This window comes from Anabrus simplex, chromosome 4, assembly GCF_040414725.1.
Source record: "Anabrus simplex isolate iqAnaSimp1 chromosome 4, ASM4041472v1, whole genome shotgun sequence".
In the NCBI taxonomy this organism is placed as follows: Eukaryota; Metazoa; Arthropoda; class Insecta; order Orthoptera; family Tettigoniidae; genus Anabrus; species Anabrus simplex.
The window spans coordinates 451,659,891-451,679,500 of NC_090268.1; the positions used below are offsets into that span (position 1 = coordinate 451,659,891).

At 43.0% G+C, this 19,610-nt stretch overlaps 1 protein-coding gene across 2 annotated transcripts in view; it reads right to left on the reverse strand.

The window, feature by feature from the left end:
- Nucleotides 1–19,610, reverse strand: part of LOC137500601 (vanin-like protein 1) — a 125,697-nt gene that overhangs the window by 80,980 nt on the left and 25,107 nt on the right. The window lies entirely within an intron of this gene.

The window sequence follows — 19,610 nt, forward strand, 5'->3', positions numbered from 1 at the left end:
CTCCACGGTTGCTAGGTAACATTGTCCGGCCATGCTTCCATACCTTACATGACAGCCTGCACGGTTGCTAGGTAACATTGTCTGGCCATGCTTCCATACCTTACATGACAGCCTGCACGGTTGCTAGGTAACATTGTCTGGCCATGCTTCCATACCTTACATCACAGCCTGCACGGTTGCTAGGTAACATTGTCTGGCCATGCTTCCATACCTTACATCACTGCCTGCACGGTTGCTAGGCAACATTGTCTGACCATGCTTCCATACCTTACATCACTGCCTGCACGGTTGCTAGGCAACATTGTCTGGCCATACTTCCATACCTTACATGACAGCCTGCACGGTTGCTAGGTAACATTGTCTGACCATGCTTCCATACCTTACATGACAGCCTGCACGGTTGCTAGGCAACATTGTCTGACCATGCTTCCATACCTTACATCACTGCCTGCACGGCTGCTAGGTAACATTGTCTGGCCATGCTTCCATACCTTACATGACAGCCTGCACGGTTGCTAGGTAACATTGTCTGACCATGCTTCCATACCTTACATCACTGCCTGCACGGTTGCTAGGCAACATTGTCTGGCCATATATCCATACCTTACATCACTGCCTGCACGGTTGCTAGGCAACAATGTCTGGCCATATATCCATACCTTACATGACAGCCTGCACGGTTGCTAGGTAACATTGTCTGGCCATATATCCATACCTTACATCACTGCCTGCACGGTTGCTAGGTAACATTGTCTGGCCATATATCCATACCTTACATCACTGCCTGCACGGTTGCTAGGTAACATTGTCTGGCCATATATCCATACCTTACATGACAGCCTGCACGGTTGCTAGGTAACATTGTCTGACCATGCTTCCATACCTTACATCACTGCCTGCACGGTTGCTAGGCAACATTGTCTGGCCATATATCCATACCTTACATCACTGCCTGCACGGCTGCTAGGTAACATTGTCTGGCCATGCTTCCATACCTTACACGACAGCCTGCACGGTTGCTAGGTAACATTGTCTGGCCATATATCCATACCTTACATCACTGCCTGCACGGTTGCTAGGCAACATTGTCTGGCCATATATCCATACCTTACATCACTGCCTGCACGGTTGCTAGGCAACATTGTCTGGCCATATATCCATACCTTACATCACTGCCTGCACGGTTGCTAGGCAACAATGTCTGGCCATGCTTCCATACCTTACATGACAGCCTGCACGGTTGCTAGGTAACATTGTCTGGCCATGCTTCCATACCTTACATGACAGCCTGCACGGTTGCTAGGTAACATTGTCTGGCCATATATCCATACCTTACATGACAGCCTGCACGGTTGCTAGGTAACATTGTCTGGCCATGCTTCCATACCTTACATGACAGCCTGCACGGTTGCTAGGTAACATTGTCTGGCCATGCTTCCATACCTTACATGACAGCCTGCACGGTTGCTAGGTAACATTGTCTGACCATGCTTCCATACCTTACATCACTGCCTGCACGGTTGCTAGGCAACATTGTCTGGCCATATATCCATACCTTACATCACTGCCTGCACGGTTGCTAGGCAACAATGTCTGGCCATATATCCATACCTTACATGACAGCCTGCACGGTTGCTAGGTAACATTGTCTGGCCATGCTTCCATACCTTACACGACAGCCTGCACGGTTGCTAGGCAACATTGTCTGGCCATATATCCATACCTTACATCACTGCCTGCACGGTTGCTAGGCAACAATGTCTGGCCATATATCCATACCTTACATGACAGCCTGCACGGTTGCTAGGTAACATTGTCTGGCCATGCTTCCATACCTTACACGACAGCCTGCACGGTTGCTAGGTAACATTGTCTGACCATGCTTCCATACCTTACATCACTGCCTGCACGGTTGCTAGGTAACATTGTCTGACCATGCTTCCATACCTTACATCACTGCTTGCACGGTTGCTAGGCAACATTGTCTGGCCATATATCCATACCTTACATCACAGCCTGCACGGTTGCTAGGCAACATTGTCTGGCCATATATCCATACCTTACATCACTGCCTGCACGGTTGCTAGGCAACATTGTCTGGCCATGCTTCCATACCTTACATGACAGCCTGCACGGTTGCTAGGTAACATTGTCTGGCCATGCTTCCATACCTTACATGACAGCCTGCACGGTTGCTAGGTAACATTGTCTGACCATGCTTCCATACCTTACATCACTGCCTGCACGGTTGTTAGGTAACATTTTCTGGCCATGCTTCCATACCTTACACGACAGCCTGCACGGTTGCTAGGTAACATTGTCTGGCCATATATCCATACCTTACATCACTGCCTGCACGGTTGCTAGGTAACATTGTCTGGCCATATATCCATACCTTACATCACTGCCTGCACGGTTGCTAGGTAACATTGTCTGGCCATATATCCATACCTTACATCACTGCCTGCACGGTTGCTAGGTAACATTGTCTGGCCATATATCCATACCTTACTGAACCGTTCCGTTCATGGTCAAATAGAGATGGCCTGCAGATAATTAAAATATGCAGATGAGACCACATAGGAATAACATCAGATTTTATATTATGGTGCAATAGCACGCAACATTGCGCGCTTTTTAAGAGATCAGAGCGGATGGAGTTCTCAGCATGGACTATACAATTTCATGAACCCACGCGAACCGCTTACTCATAACGCCTAATGCCAGCATCTTCATGAGAAACCGCAGGAGAATTCAGCTTGGAGGGAAAGGAAATTCGTTGGATATCTCTGCCCACACAAGAATAGCGAGATTCGGAAATATTACCTAGAATGAGCATAAGTTTCTGCAAATTTTGATATGCCACATGTAGTTATTAACAATTTCTACGAATTAATCTATAATTACCTCGAGCACCGTGAGCGAAATTCCTTTCCGTGAGTGCACATTTCAAGTGGACCACACAGCAGGAACCTCACGGGAGTGTGTAACGCTCTTTCATAAATACAGCACGTGTGGGACGCGAGATGCACTCTCTGTGCGCATCGTACGACCAGAAGACAGCCTTTATCTCCATGTGTCGCAGACTGCATTGTGCTAGTGACATGTAAATAGGAACTTTGAACAGTAAACTGATTTAACTGCTTTCTTTACCACTAATTACTCTACGCAGAGTTGTATATATAACGTGTTCTCATCTAGTGTTACAAGTTATTGTATGCCCGGAAAGATAGTACTGCTTCAATTATTTCAGATTAATTTCGGTCAATTGTAAGTTTCATTAGTACGGGAAAATCGTGTGTACTGTTTTATAAAGATTAACTTGAAGGAGAGTCAAGATACCTAAAGGGAATGATCCAGAAGGCAAGAGGGGAACCTAGGCCTCTAAATAAGGATACGAAATAATAAGGCTTTTCCTTACAGTTCTCTAACATCAATAATTCACCTGATACTACCAGTTAATCACGCTGGAAGCGCTGGTCCGAGCCAAACAACAGGGACATCCGTCATCGCAGACAGGCAACGATCGAGGGCCCGCTGGCAGCGTGCATCACCTCCAGTCAAGGCACCGTAAACAACCAGGAGGAGGCGATCAACTCAACAGTACGAGTTTCGAGCTGAAAAACGCAGATCCTCGTGATGGCTCCAATCCCGAAACCCGGACTGTTGCCTTCCATCAACAGCATTAGCATTGGTTGCTAAATCTTATATCCGCCGGGAGAACTGCTCAAGTATATTCACAGCTGCAGGTCAGGCAAATCCTAACTTATCAGCATGGAGCAGAGATAGCGTAGTTTCAATAACTTAAAGATGTAACTTAACGCCTTCAGGCTAATATGTAAATAGTAAGTGTGTCCTCGGGCACTTATAGTCTATATAGATTATGCTCAGGACGAGCACGATTAGGATAGTTTAATTTTACATGTTATAATTTCTTGATTTTTGCTTTCATGTGTGTCATACTTTGTTGTATATAAGGTCTTCAGTCAATGAAGAAAGGGTTGTCATTATTTCATGCACTAAAAGATTTGCGCAGTCTGAGATTTTCTACAGGCAGACCAAGAGTCTTAGAGCCTAGCTAGAAATGCATGAGACATGTTTAGATATATGTGGTTTGTTGTCAGACGTATTGCTATAAGATGTTCAATATTTCCTTAAAGCATCTGAGATCTTACACGAGGTCGATCCTGCCATGAATTCACGCATAAATAAATAAGAGACGAGAGATATGTGTTTGATAAGCCCAGAAATGATAGATAAGAGCCCTGAATTGCGCTATGTACGCAGGCATAGGCTGTGAAATGATAGTTGCGTGTGCAAACAAAAGGCACGAAAACGTACAAGGGATAAAGCTCTAAATGAGCTCAAATTATGTATAAATTAGTGCGCTGTGATTCGCACTGTGTGGAATAAGAATACGTGTGGTACTTACACGTGGGTTGTGTTAATGAGAGGGCTGGGACGTTGTGAATGAGAGTCTCACAGTTGTGTGTTTAGCAACTGTCAGCCGCTCGTAAATCGCAGGCAGGTTCGTGATGGCTCTCGATTATGAGGCAAGCTTCTTAGATCTGACGTTACTCTCTGAAGGAAACTCTCTCTACACGTCTGGTCGGAACAATGAAGTCTCTGTTTACCAAAAAGGACTTTGACCCTTTCCTGACGGCTTTCTAAAATGTGAAATATATACACGATTGCCTGTACCGTCAGTCCATGCATTTCGGCGTATTGTTAATAAATTGTTTCCCAATTGTGTCGTAATTAGAAATGGTGCATGTCTTTCTGTGGAGTCTTGAGTTCGAATCTTTGATGTCATACATTTTGTGTTGCATCTTTTAGTGTTAACCTTAAGTCCTGCAGCATAATATCAGTAGGGATATACTTTAGTATCACTTGTGTATGCGAGTTAACTTTCCCTTGATTTATTATTCTGTTTGATTTCTGTTGAGTTTAGCTGTACCGAATGAATAAGCTGGTAACCCGATTGCCGCTGCAGCTAAGGTTGGAGATACAAGGTTTTCCCATCATTATCTCAGACGACAACCGAAAATCAATTTTTAATGTCATTATTAACTAAAAAGGTCACTTGTATAAAATTTGTTTATTAATTTTAATATGAGTCAACAAACCTCTCATTTTGTAATAAATATTTGTTATCTAGATCCGAAATTTGCAACTCACGCACTTTCCTATTTTAGCTTGCGTTAGTTTATGACCTGATCGAACAATTCCTCTTCATTTTCTATATTACTTCGCCGACCCACTTTACCCATTTACCTTTCTCCGATTGAGCTATGCTGTGCTGCAGAAGAGGATTTACGATTCAGATAAGCTGTGAGTAAGTTTATCCACTATAATGTACCTCGTTGGTTCTCAGCGTTTTCTTGATAGCAACCAGGGCATTGTAAGGCACATTATATCACAGCCTGCACGGTTGCTAGGTAACATTGTCTGGCCATCTTTCCATACCTTACATCACAGCCTGCACGGTTGCTAGGTAACATTGTCTGACCATCCATCCATACCTTAAATCACAGCCTGCACGGTTGCTAGGTAACGTTATCTGGTCATTCACCCATACTTTATGTTACGGAGTTATCCGTGGAAGTCAGAACTGAAAAAAGGTGCGGGCTGGAATGGGTCTAACTACAAGTTCGAAAGATGAATTAAAATTTCAGCAAGGTTATATTTTCAAAACTTAACAATGGTAACATAGAATTTTGAGCGTACAACAAATAACAACAGTTAAAACAGGTACACAGCAACTTTACAAATTCTGGGCTACAAGCCCCTAAATCTGAGCTCTCAGCTCACACCCACAATTTAACAAAGGGCAGAAAACCCCTTCATTACATGGAGCTCTTGCTCCCGCTTAATAATGTCAGGCCTCCCAGAGGCACCTTCCAAAATACCAGAAAGAGCTGACCTGCTCTCGATTTTTACAAGCCTATCAAAGGCCACAACAACGCTTACTACTAACTGCCCTCAAGGCACACAAAGAAGCAGGGGCATTTAATACCCAACCTACAGGGCCTTCTCATGAAGGAAACAAAACATCGGGTAAATTAAATGGCCCAAAATACAAAATTGAATGGAGGCGAATACATGCACTCCTACACTAAAGTTATTAAAACCTATGTAGCGCTAGGCCGATAATACAGGGGCTAATCCCAAGCTAGGGAGGTGACTCGTATGAGAAAACTTTAATACATTAATGAAGAGAAGAAACGGTTACGAAAACGTAGTCACCTCAGTTTCAAATGAGGGGGAGCTCGAGAGGGTAAAGCACTCTCTATCTCCGAATTAAAGTTCACGAAAACTGAAGTTTACCAGGAAAAGGGTTTACATATTTAATAGTTTACATATTAAACGTTTCGAACCCTCCCCGAGAGTTAAACTGCTGAGCTAGCACGAAATAAAGATGTTAAAAGGCCATTACCTTGTTGAAGATCTGCTGTCTGAAGAACGAAGCGCTTGCCGCCCCCTGCTACATATTCACACACTGAGTTAGATGTTATACTAGTGGCCCCGAGACAAGAAAATCAGCAGTTTTATACCCTCGTGGAAAATTCGAGACCTTTCAAGAATGAGTAGACACACTCCCTCAACTTGATTGGATAGCTTAGAGCTACATATCCATATCAAAGAAGACATACATGATTGGCTGAGAATTAATTAAAGAAATTCGGGATTTGCCAAGTTCAAACCTGGTGGAAGGAAGGATTAATATTGCCAACCCGAAAATAAAAGAACAAAATTTAGTTAAGACAACAACTTTTGAATACAAAATTTCTTCATAAAGGTTCATTCCTTTGCACCAGAGTGCATAATCATAGTTTAATGTAGAGACATCTGGTAGAGAACGTCCACACTTCTTGATCAATGACAAACAAAAACACATCAAAATTCACACAGAGCCATCTTCTGAGAAACTGTTGAGTTAATAAAGTTTTTTAAAGTTCAGGCTTTCTCCTGTAGAGGAGTTTCAATTGGAGCAATATTTGAACTAGCGGTGTGGAGGTGTACCGCCCGGTACAGTCCCCCCCCAAAAAAAGTCCTTCAAAGGGGTGACACAGAAGAGAATTTTTTTTCCCAAAACGAAGTCCAAGTTTGTTGCTGAATGGTTGAAGAAGAATTTAGAAGAGAAAATACAATTTTTCAGTAGTCGGAGGTCATTTAAGTTGTTTGATATAGATGAGTGCGACTAGATTAAGTCCAGTTTTAGAATTTCTTTGTAGTAGTAGAATTGCGAAATAAAAACATTAATTCATGGAAGTAATATTTTTCTTCTAAGTCCACCAAAGGTTGATTGAAGCAAAAAATTATTAATTGCAGAAATAGAGTCTCCATGTAGCTGAAGAAGTACATTAGCCGCCGATTACTTTTGACGGCACGACATGCCGCTGCTGCCTGTATCCAGAGGAGGCCGCTCGGACCCCTCAAGTACCCTGAGATACACCACTCTCGCTACTATGAGAGGGGTAGTCGTGGTGAAGCACGCCACAGACGCGACGATTGTTTACAGTCCTGGAGCAGTTTGCGGTTGGTGCTCCGCACATCAGCCTCGGCCGGAAGGAGGGCTCCGGCTCGCCGTACACTGGTTGACCTCACTGGAGTGGAGTGGGCCCGTACCCCACGGCTGCGAGGGCACTGAAACAGTAAGATCTCGGCGGCAGAATTGTGTTGGACATTAATGTTTTAGGGTACTGTCTTGGAGTTGAGGCTGAGGGGCCAGCGGCGTGGAAACTTTTAATTTATTTTTATTTTTATTGCCACTGGTGTGGTTTAGCAGGAGACGGAAGCTTGGTAATGGCCGTACGCTATTTGCTTAACGTCGCACCGACACAGATATGTCTTATGGCGACGATGGGATAGGAAAGGCCTAGGAAGTGGAAGGAAGCGGCCGTGGCCTTAATTAAGGTACAGCCCCGGCATTTGCCTGGTGTGAAAATGGGAAACCACGGAAAACCATCTTCAGGGCTGCCGACAGTGGGGCTCGAACCCACTATCTCCCGATTACTGGATACTGGCCGCACTTAAGCGACTGCAGCTATCGAGCTCGGTAATGTCCGTACGGAGAGGACAGCAGAGTACCCTCTGAGGAGGTTTCACAATATTTATACTAAGCAGATTAAAAAAACAACCAAATGTAAAAATGTAAGGGGCAAAAGGCCTAGGATTTAGAAAAAAATATAACCTTTGGGGTTCTTACAAGATGTTAAAGATCCAATGAGCAAGTAATTTACACAGGTTTCACCTGGGACAGGTGAACCCTAAAGATTCTCTCGGTGGCTGGATTGCTCACTAACAATGTGACCGGCGTAAGAAAATCCAAGACGGTGCACGGCCCATGAAATCTGGGGGCAAGCTTGCCCGCGGAAACAAAATTCTTGACCGTAACTTGGTCTCCTACTTTTAAATTGGTGGGCCTCCGTCCACGATCATACCTTTCCCTAACCTTTTCGTGAGACACTTCAAGATTGGCCTTAGCATTCTTCCAAAGATGTTTAATGTTATCTGGATCTATTGTCTCAGGTAGAATATCACTAAGAGACCAAAGGTTAGAGAGCGGCGTTTGGGTACAAACTTAAACATCAAAGAAGCTGGAGTAAACTTATGGGATTCATGAACCGCCGAATTCAGAGCGAAAGCTAACCAATGCAGGGACGTGTCAGACCTAGAATGATCTTCATGATGATAGGCAATAAGAGCCGACCTCAGATTAAGATTGACCCGTTCAGCCAGAGATGGTTGAGGATAGTAAGCAGAAGTTGTTACATGAGGGATGGACAGGACAAAACAGAATTTACGGAAGAGATTGGAGGTGAAGGCTTTAGCATTATCAGAAACAATGTATTGACATGAACCAAAAGAAGCGAAGATGGAATTTAAACAAGATATGGTGGACTGAGCGGTAGCCAGCTTAGTCGGAAATAACCATGAGAATCTAGTGAAGCCATCCACACACACAAGGATGAAGTTGTTGGCATTCCCCTTTGACTGGGGGAAGGGTCCTACATAGTCGATGTAAAGACGTTCCATGGGGCGCGACGGTTGATGAGAAGACAAGAGCCCTTGTTTAGTGGACATGGTGGGTTTACTAAGCCAAAAAGATTTACAAGCTTTTACCAATTCACGGATTTCTCCGTCCATACCCTTCCAAATGAACATTTCTCTGATCTTTTCTCTAGTTTTAAAGATGCCTAAATGCCCCCCTAATGGGGTCTCATGATAGTACTTGAAGATCATGGGCACGAAAACAGCTGGAACCACAACATTCATTTTCTTATCATGCCCCGACGGGCAACATAAAACACCATTCCTCAATACATAAGGGACCACATGTTCCCCAGAAGAAAGGGTTTCTATGATTGGGGCCAGCGTTGGATCTTCAAGTTGATATTTTTCAATGTCCCTAATGAGCATGGGAGCATCAGTTAGAATGGCATTAACCTCAGGTAGAATAGACTCGGGAAGTGAAGAACTGTCTACCCATTCAGAGGTCTCTACATTGTTAGAAAACATACGGCTTAGCCCGTCAGCCACAACATTTTCAGTACCTCTAATATGCCTAAAGTCAAACTGGAAGACAGAAATTCGGATGGCCCAGCGGGCTATGCGACCCGTACGACGTGGCCTAGCTAGGACCCAGCTAAAGGCTTGGTTATCGGTCTCAAAGTCAAATTTGACATGTTCCAGATAGAGACGGAACTTTTCTAAAGCAAATAAGACTGCCATACCTTCGAGCTCATAGATGGAGTACTTGGATTCTTGGGCCGATAATGTCCTAGAGGCATAGGTGATGGGTCGCCTCCCTAGTTTAGTCTCTTGAAGAAGGACTGCAACTACCGCCGACGACGACGCGTCGGTTTGGACGATGAATTTCTTAGAGAAATCGGGCATAGCAAGGACAGGGGCGTTACAAAGAGCTAGTTTGAGGTCTTCGAAAGCGGCTTGTTGAGAGGGCCCCCACACAAATTTGATGCCTTTCCTACGAAGAAGGTTCAAGGGCGCCGCTCTATTAGCAAAGTTAGGAATAAATTTCCTAAAGAAGTTCACCATGCCTATGAAAATGGCAATACCTTTGATGTCCTTGGGAGGTTTGAAATCACGGATGGCCTGTGTTCTAGAATGATCTAGAGCGACACCATCGGGCGACACATCATGCCCTAGAAATGACATGGATGGCTTAGCGAAGGCAATCTTGGACAACTTCTCCGTCAACCCTGACATACGAAGGCGACTCAGGACCTCTTTCAGATGATCTAGATGTTCTTCATAGGTCTCAGAAAATACGACGACATCATCAATATAATGGTATAGATACTCAAATTTGATGTCGGAGAAGACCCTGTCTAGCAGTCTCGTAAGCACGGCTGCTCGCGTGGGGAGCACGAAAGGCACGCGGTTGTATTCGTACACGTTCCAATCAGTGGCAAATGCTGTCAGATGTTTAGATTCTTCGGCCAGAGGAATCTGGTTATAAGCCTGATTGAGGTCTAAGGTGGTGAAGAACTTAGCTTTACGAAACCATGAAAAAAAAGAATGAAGGTCGGGAAGGGGCATAGACTGTAACACCACCTTCCGACTGAGTGCCCTGTAATCAATCACAGGCCTGAAGCCACCTTGGGGTTTCGGAACAAGGAAAATAGGCAATGAATACGCCGACTTAGAGGGCCAAATTATACTATCCTTCAACATCTGATCTATGATTTCCTTCAAAACCTTCATTTTAGGTGGAGACAGTCTATAAGGTGGAAACCGGACTGGAATCGAATCCGTAACCTCAATCTTGTATTCAATGAGGTCAGTAACACCAAGAGTATCAGAGAAAACCTCTCGAAACGACTGACACAACTTGCGAATACTATCAGCCTGCTCCTCAGGTAGATGTCTAATGTCTAACAACATCTCATCCTGGGTAGGCGAAATAGATGAACATGACACAGAACTACATTTTAATAAAGAGATTTTTAATTTACTAGCAAATTTGAAAGTGCACGACATGCTCTGAAGGTCGAGCACTAGACCAATGTGAGACATGAAGTCCGCTGCCAATATAATGGGGCAAGACAAGTTCTTAGCCACGAACAGTTTTACTTTCCAAGTGAATTTCAAAATGCGGATTGTGGCATACAGAGAACCTAAAATTTCTAATGGAGATGAGTTAGCCGAAACATATTGAACCGAAGACGAACAAAAATCAGGAAGTTTAAAAACAGATTTCAATTTGGAGAACCACTCGGCCGAAATAATGGAACACACACTGCCAGAACCTAATAGAGCTGTTACAGGTTCATTATTCAATTCAATTTTGAGAAATGGAACAGGTGCGGGTGAATCTGCCGCAATCCTAAGACATTCTTTTGGACATTCAAATGGTAATATAGAACAGTTCTGACTTTTCCCTGAATTTTCATCGGATTTAACCTGGGCTGAGCCTTGAAAAGATGAATCTGCCGACTCAGCCGAAGCCACTAGTCACTTATGATTGTTGGTGGAAGTTGCACCGGAAGTTGAGCAGGAGGGAGTGCTGTTAGCATTAGGGCAGTTCTTGGCAATATGTGAAAAAGCGCCGCATTTAAAACAGCCTTGAGATGACCCTGCTCCCTTGTTTGTCCCATTGGATTTAATCAAGGGGCACTTGTTTCGAAGATGGTCGGGTGACCCACAAGCATAACATTGACGGGGTGTTACGGATCGGCGAGGTGGAGGCCGAAAATTACTAGAAGGTGGAGGGGGTTCTTTCGCGACACGTAAGGTGTCGGCGTATCTAACCCCTTCGGCTGAAACAGCCATGGCTTCCAACTCGGCGAAAGTTTGCGGACGCGACGCAAAGCACAAATAAGACCTGTACGATGGGGAAATGCCTTCCACAATGGCCTGTACAATTTGGTCTTCAGGAAAATGATGAGCAAACACCCTAGTATATAACTTAATATCTTGGATGAAGTCTGCCAGGTTTTCATCAAGTCACTGTACTCTATAATAGTACTTCTGAATTAGAGATGACCTAGCTCGAGCCGGAATAAAATTAGCTAACAGATGGGCGTGGAAGTCTTTTATGGATGACTGTTCAGCAATTTCCCTAAATATCTTGTCTGATAGAACCCCAATTGAAGAGGGATAAATGATCTGCAAAATTTGACACGGAGAAAGAGAAAAAACAAGGGCATGATCCTGAAACTCAACAAACAAATATTAGAAAGGCAATAACATCACTGGTGGAATTGACGGAGAACTTAGAAATACCTCTGAGCAACATTGCTAAAGGATGGGGAAAACTGCTGAAGCCAGGTGACATAGTAGGTAGAGGCCTAAGTGGCGGAGAAGCTGATTCAGAAGGTGCATTATTCAAAGAGGTACGACGTTTAAACTAATTGTCTAATGGAGCAGAGGTTTGTTGAACTCCTACTGATTTCCTATTTTCTTCTCCTTTAGAGTCTTCCTCGCTAACTACGTTTACCGTAGCGGGTTGGTCGGTTTTGGGAGGAACTGCCCCAGTTAACAATAGGCAAACCTTACTGGACAATGTGGAAAGGTTTTCGAGAAGAGCACTAACCTCCTTCCCTTGAATGTCCTTCAACTTTAGAGACAACCGATCGTTAACTCTATTAGAAAAATGAAACAATCTAGCTTGCACACGTTTAGGTTGATTAGGAGAAGGATAATTTTCTTCAAAAAACTATCTACGGATGCTAGCTCAGTAGTATTGTCAGTGATCGTGGAAAGAGAGTCGTCAATATCTTTCTCTCCCAAAATTGGGATGGAAATAGGCAAATCAAGGGACTCCTTAAGCTTCTTGGTGTCTACCGCAACTGTGCCCCCAGATTGCACATTTCCAATTGTTAATTCATAGATTAATTCCTCCTTGCGCAAATAGCCGGGATGGAGGACATCGCGAGGGCCGGGCATGGTGACAGAAAAATTTTGAAAAATCCATAAATTCCAGCGACTGAGAAAATTGTTAGAGTTCGAATCAAAAGCAATGTTTAGCCATCAAAAGGGGCTAAATTGAGACCCATTCAACCACGCTCTGCTACCACTTGTTACGGAGTAATCCTTGGAAGTCAGAGGTGAAAGAAGGTGCTGGCTGGATTGGGTCTAACTACAAGTTCGAAAGATGAATTAAAATTTCAGCAAGGTTATATTTTCAAAACTTAACAATGGTAACATAGAATTTTGAGCGTACAACAAATAACAACAGTTAAATCAGGTACACAGCAACTTTACAAATTCTGGACTACAAGCCCCTAAATCTGAGCTCTCAGCTCACACCCACAATTTAACAAAGGGCAGAAATCCCCTTCATTACATGGAGCTCTTGCTCTCGCTTAATAATGTCAGGCCACCCAGAGGCACCTTCCAAAATACCAGAAAGAGCTGACCTGCTCTCGATTTTTACAAGCCTATCAAAGGCCACAACAACGCTTACTACTAACTGCCCTCAAGGCACACAAAGAAGCAGGGGCATTTAATACCCAACCTACAGGGCCTTCTCATGAAGAAAACAAAACATCGGGTAAATTAAATGGCCCAAAATACAAAATTGAATGGAGGCGAATACATGCACTCCTACACTAAAGTTATTAAAACCTATGTAGCGCTAGGCCGATAATACAGGGGCTAATCCCAAGCTAGGGAGGTGACTCGTATGAGAAAACTTTAATACATTAATGAAGAGAAGAAACGGTTACGAAAACGTAGTCACCTCAATTTCAAATGAGGGGGAGCTCGAGAGGGTAAAGCACTCTCTATCCCCGAATTAAAGTTCACGAAAACTGAAGTTTACCAGGAAAAGGGTTTACATGTTTAATAGTTTACATATTAAAGGTTTCGAACTCTCCCCGAGAGTTAAACTGCTGAGCTAGCACGAAATAAGGATGTTAAAAGGCCATTACCTTGTTGAAGATCTGCTGTCTGAAGAACGAAGCGCTTGCCGCCCCCTGCTACATATTCACACACTGAGTTAGATGTTATACTAGTGGCCCCGAGACAAGAAAATCAGCAGTTTTATACCCTCGTGGAAAATTCGAGACCTTTCAAGAATGAGTAGACACACTCCCTCAACTTGATTGGATAGCTTAGAGCTACATATCCATATCAAAGAAGACATACATGATTGGCTGAGAATTAATTAAAGAAATTCGGGATTTGCTAAGTTCAAACCTGGTGGAAGGAAGGATTAATATTGCCAACCCGAAAATAAAAGAACAAAATTTAGTAAAGACAACAACTTTTGAATACAAAATTTCTTCAAGAAGGTTCATTCCTTTGCACCAGAGTGCGTGATCATAGTTTTTAGTAGAGACATCTGGTAGAGAACGTCCACACTTCTTGATCAATGACAAACAAAAACACATCAAAATTCACACAGAGCCATCTTCTGAGAAACTGTTGAGTTAATAAAGTTTTTTAAAGTTCAGGCTTTCTCCTGTAGAGGAGTTTCAATTGGAGCAATATTTGAACTAGTGGCGTGGAGGTGTACCGCCCGTTACACTTTACATCACTGCCTGCACGGCTGTTAGGTAACACTGTCTGGCCATCTTTCCATACTACCGTACATCACTGCCTGCACGGCTGTTAGGTAACACTGTCTGGCCATCTTTCCATACTACCGTACATCACTGCCTGCACGGCTGTTAGGTAACATTATCTGGCCATTCACCCGTACCTTACATCACTGCCTGCACGGCTGTTAGGTAACATTATCTGGCCATTCACCCGTACCTTACATCACTGCCTGCACGGCTGTTAGGTAACATTATCTGGCCATTCACCCGTACCTTACATCACTGCCTGCACGGCTGTTAGGTAACACTGTCTGGCCATCTTTCCATACTACCGTACATCACTGCCTGCACGGCTGTTAGGTAACATTATCTGGCCATTCACCCGTACCTTACATCACTGCCTGCACGGCTGTTAGGTAACATTATCTGGCCATTCACCCGTACCTTACATCACTGCCTGCACGGCTGTTAGGTAACATTATCTGGCCATTCACCCGTACCTTACATCACTGCCTGCACGGCTGTTAGGTAACATTATCTGGCCATTCACCCGTACCTTACATCACTGCCTGCACGGTTGCTAGATAAAATTGTATGGCCATCCTTCCATACCGTACATCACTGCCTGCACGGCTGTTAGGTAACATTATCTGGCCATTCACCCATACCTTACATCACTGCCTGCACGGTTGCTAGATAAAATTGTATGGCCATCCTTCCATACCGTACATCACAACCTGCATGGTTGCTATGGTTACATTTCCGTCACATATTTTGTCACGTTAATTTATATAAATTTTCGGATGCCCTCAGCCGTAATACATCTTTATTATAAATGTAGCGCATGGTTCTACGTGCCAGGAATATCTGAGGAGACCTTCGGCTTGCAAGGTCCACGCCTTTCCATTTCACGCCTTTGGGCGACCTCCGCCTCTGGGCGTGAGGTGATTATGATAGTGAGGTAGTGACAGGGTGGAACACGGTATTGGCACATATCCTACTCGGTGGAATAAAAATCACACTGCTTAACTTCTCCATCCGACAGACGAATCACAATCAGCACGTCACATGTCCTCTCTCCGTATGAATTCTGCGAAAATGTTCCGAATCTGAATGCAATTTAGTGATTACAAATTTCATACGCCCACCTTTCTTGCTGCGCCGGCCAACAAGTCTCGAACTGGCTAGACCATAAAAATTGATGTTTTACAACTGCCACTATCAGGTGAACTAACATACTGATGACTGCTCTGGAGAGTCTGCAGTTAACTACTCCCCATGATGCAAGATATGATGTGTCTATAACTGAAAGCATTTCCCATATATTACAGGCCAGATTGTGTATTTTATTTCATCATCAAAATACAACTCATATATTATAGGTTAGGTCATGTTTTCTATAATATTGATGTGTCAGTCATTAGAGAATCTTCTGGTTATATGTATATCAATAACTCGAGAGAAGTTAGGTTAAAGTTACATCACGTTTATCACTAAAATAACACTCCATGATTCTGAAATTCCTCAGAAAAGCACTCAGTTGTGTGTGTGCTAATGAAAGGTAGTTCTGGAAGCTCCATTTACAGAGGACATCATCATCCCATCTTTGCATATGTTGTATAATACTTAAGATCTTTATAGATATCTTCAGGTTATGTGCTACAGTGGCAAACTTGTTTGAAGACAATTCCATGGCCTTCTCAACGTTATTACAGTACGTTGTAGTAATACTGTGTTCAATGACAGCAGAAGTATCAACGGATCAACTGTGATCTAATGTGTACTTTTGGGAGTGAGTGAGTTATCGTGTTGATATTGCTGCGGGTCTTTCGTTGTACTGTGCATTTGGTATGCGATTAGTCAGTGAGAGATTTATGAGTGTAGACAGTGACTTGTCGATGTAGTGAACTATCGTAGATCAGTCACACCATACTGATACTGTACATATTCACCGCACACCAGAAAAAAAGAGCGTAACAATTGATATTTTGGTAAAAAGCTCAGATAAATTCTACAACGAATAAGATTTCCAGTTTGCACTTCTTCTGAATGGAACAAAATTTCTGAGAATATTAGGACAAAGCAGCAGTTTGGGGATTTTATGTAAGTGAATGACTAATTATTAAAACGTACTAATTAAAATATTTTTCTTTTATATCCTCTTGTTAAACGTATGTATACTCGTGATTCAAATATTATGTATTCGTTCGTTATACTTTTATTTTTATTAGTTATAAACAATTGAGTTATTAATTCCTTACTAAACTGCTTACTTTCTATTACTTATTAATTATTATCATTTCTATTTTACACTTATATATGTATTTGTATAACTGTAAAATTGATACCCAGTCATAACTCAAATAGGTTTATTTCCTCTTGCAACCTTTTGTTTAGTTAGGTACAAGTTCATGTTTGTGGGTTACTGTAGTCACGTCCTAGTTCGTGAACCATGGGCAACGGCTGAGTGGCCTAGTAAGTGGTCCTGAGAGTCGGGATGCCAGTTGCTATGGAATGGGAGTGGACATCTCGGACATATTCTGAGTGGTGGCCCTCCTTGTGCTCAGGCGGCTAGGACAATACAATTCACCGGTGGTCCATAACCCGTTAGAGGAGAGATCCTCACTTGGACTATGTGCAAGTAGGGTAGCATCCTGCTTCATGAATGTACCGAGCTCAGAACATTTTAAGCAAGCCTCGGACCTATGGGAGTAATGGAGTCCCACTCCCATTTGACAGGCGAGGGACTCCTTGGAAACAACTTGGCGAACGAAATTGAATTCGATGGGGAGCTATCAATATTAATGGGGCTTATGGAAGAACGAAGGTAGAACTGGCTGAGTCAGCAAAGAGGATGCATCTGGATGTGCTAGGAGTAAGTGATATTCGGGTAAGGGGAGATAATGAGGAAGAGATAGGAGATTATAAAGTGTACTTGACGGGTGTTAGAAAGGGAAGGGCAGAGTCAGGGGTAGGGCTGTGTATCAGAAATACCATTGCACGCAACATGGTTTCGGATAGGCACGTAAATGAGCGAATGATGTGGGTAGATTTGTCAGTTGGAGGAATTAGGACTAGAATTGTGTCCGTATATTCACCATGTGAGGGTGCAGATGAGGATGAAGTTGACAAGTTTTATGAAGCATTGAATGACATCGTGGTCAGGGTAACAGCAAGGATAGAATAGTGCTAATGGGCGATTTCAATGCGAGAGTTGGGAATAGAATTGAAGGATATGAAAGGGTGATTTGTAAATGTGGTGAAGATATGGAAGCTAAATGGAATGGGAAGCGTTTGCTGGACTTCTGTGCTAGTATGTGTTTAGCAGTTATGAATACATTCTTCAAGCATAAGGCTCTTCCCTGCTACACATGGGAGGCTAGGGGTACCAGATCCATAATAAACTATATCTTAACCGACTTCGAAATCAAGAAATCTGTTAGGAATGTACGAATTTTCCAGGGTTTTTCGATGATGCAGACCGCTATCTGATCTGTAGTGAACTATGTATATTTAGACCTAGGGCAGAGAAAGTGAAATATGTCTGCAAACGAATAAGGGTCCAAAATCTCCAGGAAGAAGAAATTAGACAGAAAATACATGGATATGATTAGTGAGAAGTTTCGAACAGTAGACAGTAAGCAGGTTCAGGACATAGAAAGTGAATGTGTGGCATACAGGCATGCTGTAGTAGAAACAGCAAGGGAATGCCTAGGAACAACTGTGTGTGAAAATGGGAAAAGGCGAACATCTTGGTGGAATGATGAAGTGAGAGCAGCTTGTAAACGTAAAAAGAAGGCTTATCAGAAATGGCTCAAACAAGGGCCGAGGCAGACAGGTATTTGTACGTAAATAAAAGAAACAGAGCGAAACAAATATTAGTTGAATCCAAAAGGAAGTCGGGGGATATTTTGGTAATAACCTGGAAAGGCTAGGTCAAGCAGCAGGGAAACCGTTCTGGACAGTAATAAAGAATCTTAGGAAGGGAGGAAAAAAGGAAATGAACAGTGTTTTGAGTAATTCAGGTGAACTCATAATAGATCCCAGGGAATCACTGGAGAGGTGGAGGGAATATTTTCAACGTCTTCTCAATGTAAAAGGAAATCATCCCGGTGGTGTTGCGAACAGCCAAGCTCATGAGGAGTAGGAAAATGATGTTGGTGAAATTACGCTTGAGGAAGTAGAAAGGATTGTAAATAAACTCCATTGTCACAAAGCAGCAGGAATAGATGAAACTAGACCTGAAATGGTGAAGTATAGTGGAAAGGCAGGGATGAAACAGCTTCATAGAATAGTAAGATTAGCATGGAGAGTTGGTAAGGTACCTTCAGATTGGACAAAAGCAGTAATTGCACCTATCTATAAGCAAGGGAACAGGAAGGATTGCAACAACTATCGAGGAATCTCATTGATTAGTATACCAGGCAAAGTATTCATTGGCATCTTGGAAGGGAGGGTGCGATCAGTCGTTGAGAGGAAGTTGGATGAAAACCAGTGTGGTTTCAGAACACAGAGAGGCTGTCAGGGTCAGATTTTCAGTATGCGTCAGATAATTGAAAAATGCTACGATAGGAATAGGCAGTTTTGTTTATGTTTCGTAGATCTAGAGAAAGCATGACAGGGTACCGAGGGAAAAGATATTCGCTATACTGGGGGACTATGGAATTAAATGTAGATTATTAAAATCAATCAAAGGCATTTATATTGACAATTGGGCTTCAGTGAGAATTGATGGTAGAATAAGTTCTTGGTTCAGGGTACTTACAGGGGTTAGACAAGGCTGTAATCCTTCACCTTTGCTGTTCGTAGTTTACATCGATCATCTGCTGAAAGGTATAAAATGGCAGGCAAGGATTCAGTTAGGTGGAAATGTAGTAAGCAGTCTGGCCTCTGCTGACGACTTGGTCTTAATGGCAGATTGCGCCGAAAGTCTGCAGTCTAATATCTTGGAACTTGAAAATATGTGCAATGCGTATGGTATGAAAATTAGCATCTCGAAGACTAAATTGATGTCAGTAGGTAAGAAATTCAACAGAATTGAATGTCAGATTGGGGATACAAAGCTAGAGCAGGTCGATAATTTCAAGTATTAGGTTGTGT